This window comes from Salvelinus fontinalis, chromosome 7 (genome assembly GCF_029448725.1).
Source record: "Salvelinus fontinalis isolate EN_2023a chromosome 7, ASM2944872v1, whole genome shotgun sequence".
In the NCBI taxonomy this organism is placed as follows: Eukaryota; Metazoa; Chordata; class Actinopteri; order Salmoniformes; family Salmonidae; genus Salvelinus; species Salvelinus fontinalis.
Window position 1 is genome coordinate 3,110,237 of NC_074671.1, and position 7,500 is coordinate 3,117,736.

The window sequence follows — 7,500 nt, forward strand, 5'->3', positions numbered from 1 at the left end:
GAAGGCTGGTTGGGCAGGGTAAAGGGGAAGGCTGGTTGGGCAGTGTAAAGGGAAGGCTGGTTGGGCAGGGTAAAGGGAAGGCTGGTTGGGCAGGGTAAAGGGGAGGCTGGTTGGGCAGGGTAAAGGGAAGGCTGGTTGGGCAGGGTAAAGGGGAAGGCTGGTTGGGCAGTGTAAAGGTGATGGCTGGTTGGGCAGTGTAAAGGGAAGGCTGGTTGGGCAGTGTAAAGGTGAAGGCTGGTTGGGCAGGGTAAAGGGGAAGGCTGGTTGGGCAGGGTAAAGGGAAGGCTGGTTGAGCAGGGTAAAGGGAAGGCTGGTTGGGCAGTGTAAAGGGGAAGGCTGGTTGGGCAGGGTAAAGGGAAGGCTGGTTGGGCAGGGTAAAGGTGAAGGCTGGTTGGGCAGGGTAAAGGTGAAGGCTGGTTGGGCAGGGTAAAGGTGAAGGCTGGTTGGGCAGGGTAAAGGTGAAGGCTGGTTGGGCAGGGTAAAGGTGAAGGCTGGTTGGGCAGGGTAAAGGTGAAGGCTGGTTGGGCAGTGTAAAGGGGAAGGCTGGTTGGGCAGGGTAAAGGGAAGGCTGGTTGGGCAGTGTAAAGTGAAGGCTGGTTGGGCAGGGTGAAGGGGAAGGCTGGTTGGGCAGTGTAAAGGGGAAGGCTGGTTGGGCAGGGTAAAGGGGAAGGCTGTGTAAAGGGGAAGGCTTGTTGGGCAGGGTAAAGGGGAAGGCTGTGTAAAGGGGAAGGCTGGTTGGGCAGGGTAGAGGGAAGGCTGGTTGGTTGGGCAGGGTAAAGGGGAAGGCTGGTTGGGCAGGGTAAAGGTGAAGGCTGGTTGGGCAGGGTAAAGGTGAAGGCTGGTTGGGCAGGGTAAAGGGAGACGTGTGCCCCATCATTAGTAAGTATTTTAAATGCTGTTAACTCTCCTTCTCCATGTGTGACACAAAGGTTCAGGGTTCAGATCCACCCCCTTGTTCTTCCTTTAACCAATCATAAGATGTGTGAGTGTGTGTTTGTTTGTGTGAAAGTAACTTTTCTCTGCATGTTGGAGCACAGCTGTCCAACTCATTCCACGGTGGGCTGAGTGTCTGTGGGTTCATGTCCAACTCATTCCACCGTGGGCTGAGTGTCTGTGGGTTAATGTCCAACTCATTCCACGGTGGGCTGAGTGTCTGTGGGTTCATGTCCAACTCATTCCACGGTGGGCTGAGTGTCTGTGGGTTCATGTCCAACTCATTCCACGGTGGGCTGAGTGTCTGTGGGTTTATGTCCAACTCATTCCACGGTGGGCTGAGTGTCTGTGGGTTTATGTCCAACTCATTGCAAGGTGGGCTGAGTGTCTGTGGGTTCATGTCCAACTCATTGCAAGGTGGGCTGAGTGTCTGTGGGTTCATGTCCAACTCATTGCAAGGTGGGCTGAGTGACTGTGGGTTTATGTCCAACTCATTCCACGGTGGGCTGAGTGACTGTGGGTTTATGTCCAACTCATTCCACGGTGGGCTGAGTGTCTGTGGGTTTATGTCCAACTCATTCCACGGTGGGCTGAGTGTCTGTGGGTTCATGTCCAACTCATTCCACCGTGGGCTGAGTGTCTGTGGGTTCATGTCCAACTCATTCCACCGTGGGCTGAGTGTCTGTGGGTTAATGTCCAACTCATTCCACGGTGGGCTGAGTGTCTGTGGGTTCATGTCCAACTCATTCCACGGTGGGCTGAGTGTCTGTGGGTTCATGTCCAACTCATTCCACGGTGGGCTGAGTGTCTGTGGGTTTATGTCCAACTCATTCCACGGTGGGCTGAGTGTCTGTGGGTTTATGTCCAACTCATTGCAAGGTGGGCTGAGTGTCTGTGGGTTCATGTCCAACTCATTGCAAGGTGGGCTGAGTGTCTGTGGGTTCATGTCCAACTCATTGCAAGGTGGGCTGAGTGACTGTGGGTTTATGTCCAACTCATTCCACGGTGGGCTGAGTGACTGTGGGTTTATGTCCAACTCATTCCACGGTGGGCTGAGTGTCTGTGGGTTTATGTCCAACTCATTCCACGGTGGGCGGAGTGTCTGTGGGTTTATGTCCAACTCATTCCACGGTGGGCTGAGTGTCTGTGGGTTTATGTCCAACTCATTCCACGGTGGGCTGAGTGTCTGTGGGTTCATGTCCAACTCATTCCACGGTGGGCTGAGTGACTGTGGGTTCATGTCCAACTCATTCCACGGTGGGCTGGGTGTCTGTGGGTTCATGTCCAACTCATTCCACGGTGGGCTGAGTGTCTGTGGGTTTATGTCCAACTCATTCCACGGTGGGCTGAGTGTCTGTGGGTTTATGTCCAACTCATTCCACGGTGGGCTGAGTGTCTGTGGGTTTTCCCTCCTCCCTTTCACTTAATTTATGAATGAAGGTCCTTCAGGTTCTTAACCCACACCTGGTTTTCTAGGGCTTAATTGAAGGGAACAACCAAAAACCTGCCGAGACTATGCCCTCAATGGAATGAGTTTGAAAGCCTTGTGTTAGAGCCGCCTGTATTCTACCAGTACATCAGTCTAGAAGACAACAGTATCAGCATTATCAATATGCCACTGTATGTTATGCTGATGAAGGAGGACCCAAAAGCGACGAAATAGAAACAGAGTCTTTATTCCAGTCTTAGACAAAAACGATACTCCTGATATATCTAAGGTAAAAACAAAACAGGAAAACTGAAATCCTCTCGTCAGTAGAGATGAACGACTGGAGACGCGACCACTAGACACCTGCTCACACGCAGCATCTGATGAAGGCAAAAACACGATAGGGCGGAACAAGGACACAGAACAGCAAACATCAAACAAGAATCCGACAAAGACAGAAGCAGAAAACAGAGGGAGAAATAGGGACTCAAATCAGAGGGCAAAATAGGGGACAGGTGTGAAAGAGTAAATAAGGTCGTTAGGAGAATGAGAACCAGCTGGGAGCAAGAACGGAACAATAGAGAGAGAGAGCGGGAGAGGGAAAAAGGGAGGAGGAGAGAGAGGAAATAGAAAGAGGGAAAGAACCTAATAAGACCAGCAGAGGGAAGCACAGGGACAAGACATGAAGATCAAAGACAAAACATGACAGTACCCCCCCACTCACCAAGCGCCTCCTGGCGCACTCGAGGAGGAACCCTGGCGGCGACGAAGGAAATCATCAATCAACGAACGGTCCAGCACGTCCCGAGATGGAACCCAACTCCTCTCCTCAGGACCGAAACCCTCCCCCTCCACTAAGTACTGGTGACCACGTCCCTGAGAACGCATGTCCATGATCTTCCGTTCCTTGTAAATAGGTGCGCCCTCGACAAGGACGGGAGGGGGGGAGGGAAGACGAACGGGGGCGCGAAGAAAAGGCTTGACACAAGAGACATGGAAGACAGGGTGGATGCGACGAAGATGTCGCGGAAGAAGCAGTCGCACAGCGACAGGATTAACGACCTGAGAGACACGGAACGGACCAATGAACCGCGGAGTCAACTTGCGAGAAGCTGTCGTAAGGGAAAGGTTACGAGTGGAAAGCCACACTCTCTGACCGCGACAATACCTAGGACTCTTAATCCTACGTTTATTGGCGGCTCTCACAGTCCTCCCCGCTGACGAAGGCAGACCGGTAATAAAGTCTAAGGCGATCTGAGACCATGGTCGAGAAGGAATGGGAAGCGGTCTAAGACGACCGGCAGGAGAAGAGTTACCTGACTTAGTCTGCGCGCAGTCCGAACAAGCAGCCACAAAACGGCGCGTGTCCCGCTCCTGAGTAGGCCACCAAAACCGCTGGCGAATAGAAGCAAGCGTACCCCGAACGCCGGGGTGACCAGCTAACTTGGCAGAATGAGCCCACTGAAGAACAGCCAGACGAATAGAGACAGGAACGAACAGAAGGTTACTAGGACAAGCGCGCGGCGACGCAGTGTGAGTGAGTGCTTGCTTTACCTGTCTCTCAATTCCCCAGACAGTCAACCCGACAACACGCCCTTCAGGGAGAATCCCCTCGGGTTCCGATGGCGACAATCGATGAGAAAAGTAAGCGCAAGGATGGACCTTATCGTCAGACTGGAAGCGCTGGGACAGAATGGCTCCCTCGCCCACCTCTGAAGCGTCAACCTCGACAATGAATTGTTTAGTGACGTCAGGAGTAACAAGGATAGGGGCGGATGTAAAACGCTTCTTGAGGAGATCAAAAGCTCCCTGGGCGGAACCAGACCACTTAAAGCAAGACTTGACAGAAGTCAGAGCTGTGAGAGGGGCAGCCACTTGACCGAAATTACGAATGAAACGCCGATAGCAATTAGCGAAACCGAGAAAGCGCTGTAACTCGACACGTGACTTAGGAACAGGCCAATCGCTGACATCCTGGACCTTAGCGGGATCCATCTGAATGCCTTCAGCAGACAGATAATCATCGAGAGCCTTACGTTCGGGAGCCGACAGAGAGAATAATCTACCCCGAGGAGAAGTGGTCCCCGGATGGAGATCAATACAACAATCATACGACCGGTGAGGAGGAAGAGAGTTGGCTCTGGACCGACTGAAGACCGTGCGTAGATCATGATATTCCTTCGGCACTCCTGTCACATCACCAGGCTCCTCCTGAGTAGAGGGGACAGAAGAAACAGGAGGGATAGCAGACATTAAACACTTCACATGACAAGAAACGTTCCAGGAAAGGATAGAATTACTAGACCAATTAATAGAAGGATTATGACATACTAGCCAGGGATGACCCAAAACAACAGGTGTAACAGGTGAACAAAAAATCAAAAAAGAAATGGTCTCACTGTGGTTACCAGATACTGTGAGGGTTAAAGGTAGTGTCTCATATCTGATACTGGGGAGAGGACTACCATCTAAGGCGAACATGGGTGTGATCCTCCCTAACTCTCTGAGAGGAATGTCATGTTTCCGAGCCCATGCTTCGTCCATAAAACAACCCTCAGCCCCAGAGTCTATCAAGGCACTGCAGGAAGCAGCCGACCCGGTCCAGCGTAGATGGACCGACAAGGTAGTACAGGATCTTGGAGAGACCTGAGTAGTAGCGCTCACCAGTAGCCCTCTGCTTACTGATGAACTCTGGCCTTTAACTGGACATGACATGACAAAATGTCCAGCAGAACCGCAATAGAAGCAAAGGCGGTTGGTGATTCTCCGTTCCCTCTCCTTAGTCGAGATGTGAACACCTCCCAGCTGCATGGGCTCAGTCTCTGAGCCGATGGAAGGAGATGGTCGAGATGCGGAGAAGGGAAACCCCGTTAACGCGAGCTCTCTTCCACGAGCTCGGTGACGAAGATCTACCCGTCGTTCTATGCGGATGGCGAGTGCAATCAAAGAGTCCACGCTGGAAGGAACCTCCCGGGAGAGAATCTCATCCTTAACCTCAGCGTGGAGTCCCTCCAGAAAACGAGCGAGCAACGCCGGCTCGTTCCAGTCACTGGATGCAGCAAGAGTACGAAACTCTATAGAGTAATCCGTTATGGATCGATCACCTTGACATAGGGAAGCCAGACCCCTGGAAGCCTCCTTCCCAAAAACTGAACGATCAAAGACCCGTATCATCTCCTCCTTAAAGTTCTGATAAACGTCAGAACACTCAGCCCTTGCCTCCCAAATAGCTGTGCCCCACTCCCGAGCCCGCCCAGTAAGGAGTGATATGACGTAAGCGATCCGAGCTCTCTCTCCAGAGTATGTGTTGGGCTGGAGAGAGAACACAATATCACACTGGGTGAGAAAGGAGCGACACTCAGTGGGCTGTCCAGAGTAACATGGTGGATTATTAACCCTGGGTTCCGGAGACTCGGAAGACCAGGAAGTAGCTTGTGGTACGAGACGAAGACTCTGAAACTGTCCTGAGAGATCGGAGACCTGAGCGGCCAGGGTCTCAACGGCATGACGAGCAGCAGACAATTCCTGCTCGTGTCTGCCGAGCATTGCTCCCTGGAACTTGACGGTAGTGTTGAGAGAATCCATAGTCGCTGGGTCCATTCTTGGTCGGATTCTTCTGTTATGCTGATGAAGGAGGACCCAAAAGCGACGAAATAGAAACAGAGTCTTTATTCCAGTCTTAGACAAAAACGATACTCCTGATATATCTAAGGTAAAAACAAAACAGGAAAACTGAAATCCTCTCGTCAGTAGAGATGAACGACTGGAGACGCGACCACTAGACACCTGCTCACACGCAGCATCTGATGAAGGCAAAAACACGATAGGGCGGAACAAGGACACAGAACAGCAAACATCAAACAAGAATCCGACAAAGACAGAAGCAGAAAACAGAGGGAGAAATAGGGACTCAAATCAGAGGGCAAAATAGGGGACAGGTGTGAAAGAGTAAATAAGGTCGTTAGGAGAATGAGAACCAGCTGGGAGCAAGAACGGAACGATAGAGAGAGAGAGCGGGAGAGGGAAAAAGGGAGGAGGAGAGAGAGGAAATAGAAAGAGGGAAAGAACCTAATAAGACCAGCAGAGGGAAGCACAGGGACAAGACATGAAGATCAAAGACAAAACATGACACTGTATCTTTAGTCCAATGTCGCTCTGACATCATGTATATATTCTTAATCCATTCCTTACTTAGATTTACCTGTATTTTGGGTTATATGTTGTGAAACTGTTAGATACTACTTGTTAGATATCACTGCACTGTCGGAGCTAGAAACACAAGCATTTCGCTACACCCGCAATGACATCTGCTAAACACGTGTTTGTGACCAATGCAATCTGATTTGATTTTATAATGTAGAACCTTCTGTATATTCCTGACCAAAAATAACTGAAATCAGAGACATAGGCTTGTATAAAGAACTCTGATTCTACGCATCACTACATAAACCACCATTCATAAATGCCATGAAGGAAATGTTGAATTAGAATCTCACATAGGTTAGCGTTAGTTGAATCAATGACTAAAATGTTAGTTTAACTCTGGAACATGGGAATATATACAATATAGTTCTCTGAATAACACCTAAAATGACAGGAGAAAGAAGCCTAATTCAATGTTAGAAAGGTCATTTTTGTTAAAGTACATTTAACATCAATTACAGATTAGGCCTACCTAAAAAAGTATATTATTTGGGGACTAATGCTGCAAAAAATAAGATGAATCCATTTTCTTTCTTGTCCCTGGCTCTCTCAGCATCATATCAAAGCTTCCTAAGAGTCGTTTGAGTGTGAAATATCATTTCTTTGCAAAATAATGGAGGCGGTAATCCGACTTCCGGAAACTGTCTTGCATTATTGAATAAAGCTCTTTTAATGGGGGGGGATTAGCGCGCGGGCAGTTCTGGAACCCATTCAGCGTTCCATTTCATGTCATAGTTACCAGACATGGAGTGGCCAGGCCGGAACTCACAATCTAAACCAAAAGACAGGTGCAATACCAAACAAATCAATATATCAATTAGAAAAAGGACACTTCACAAATGGAAAACGTGAATGTAGGATACAAGCGTGTGGTTCCCAGAAAATAATATGAATTGAATTGTTAATGTCATGCAAAGTCATGCATCAACAACAAA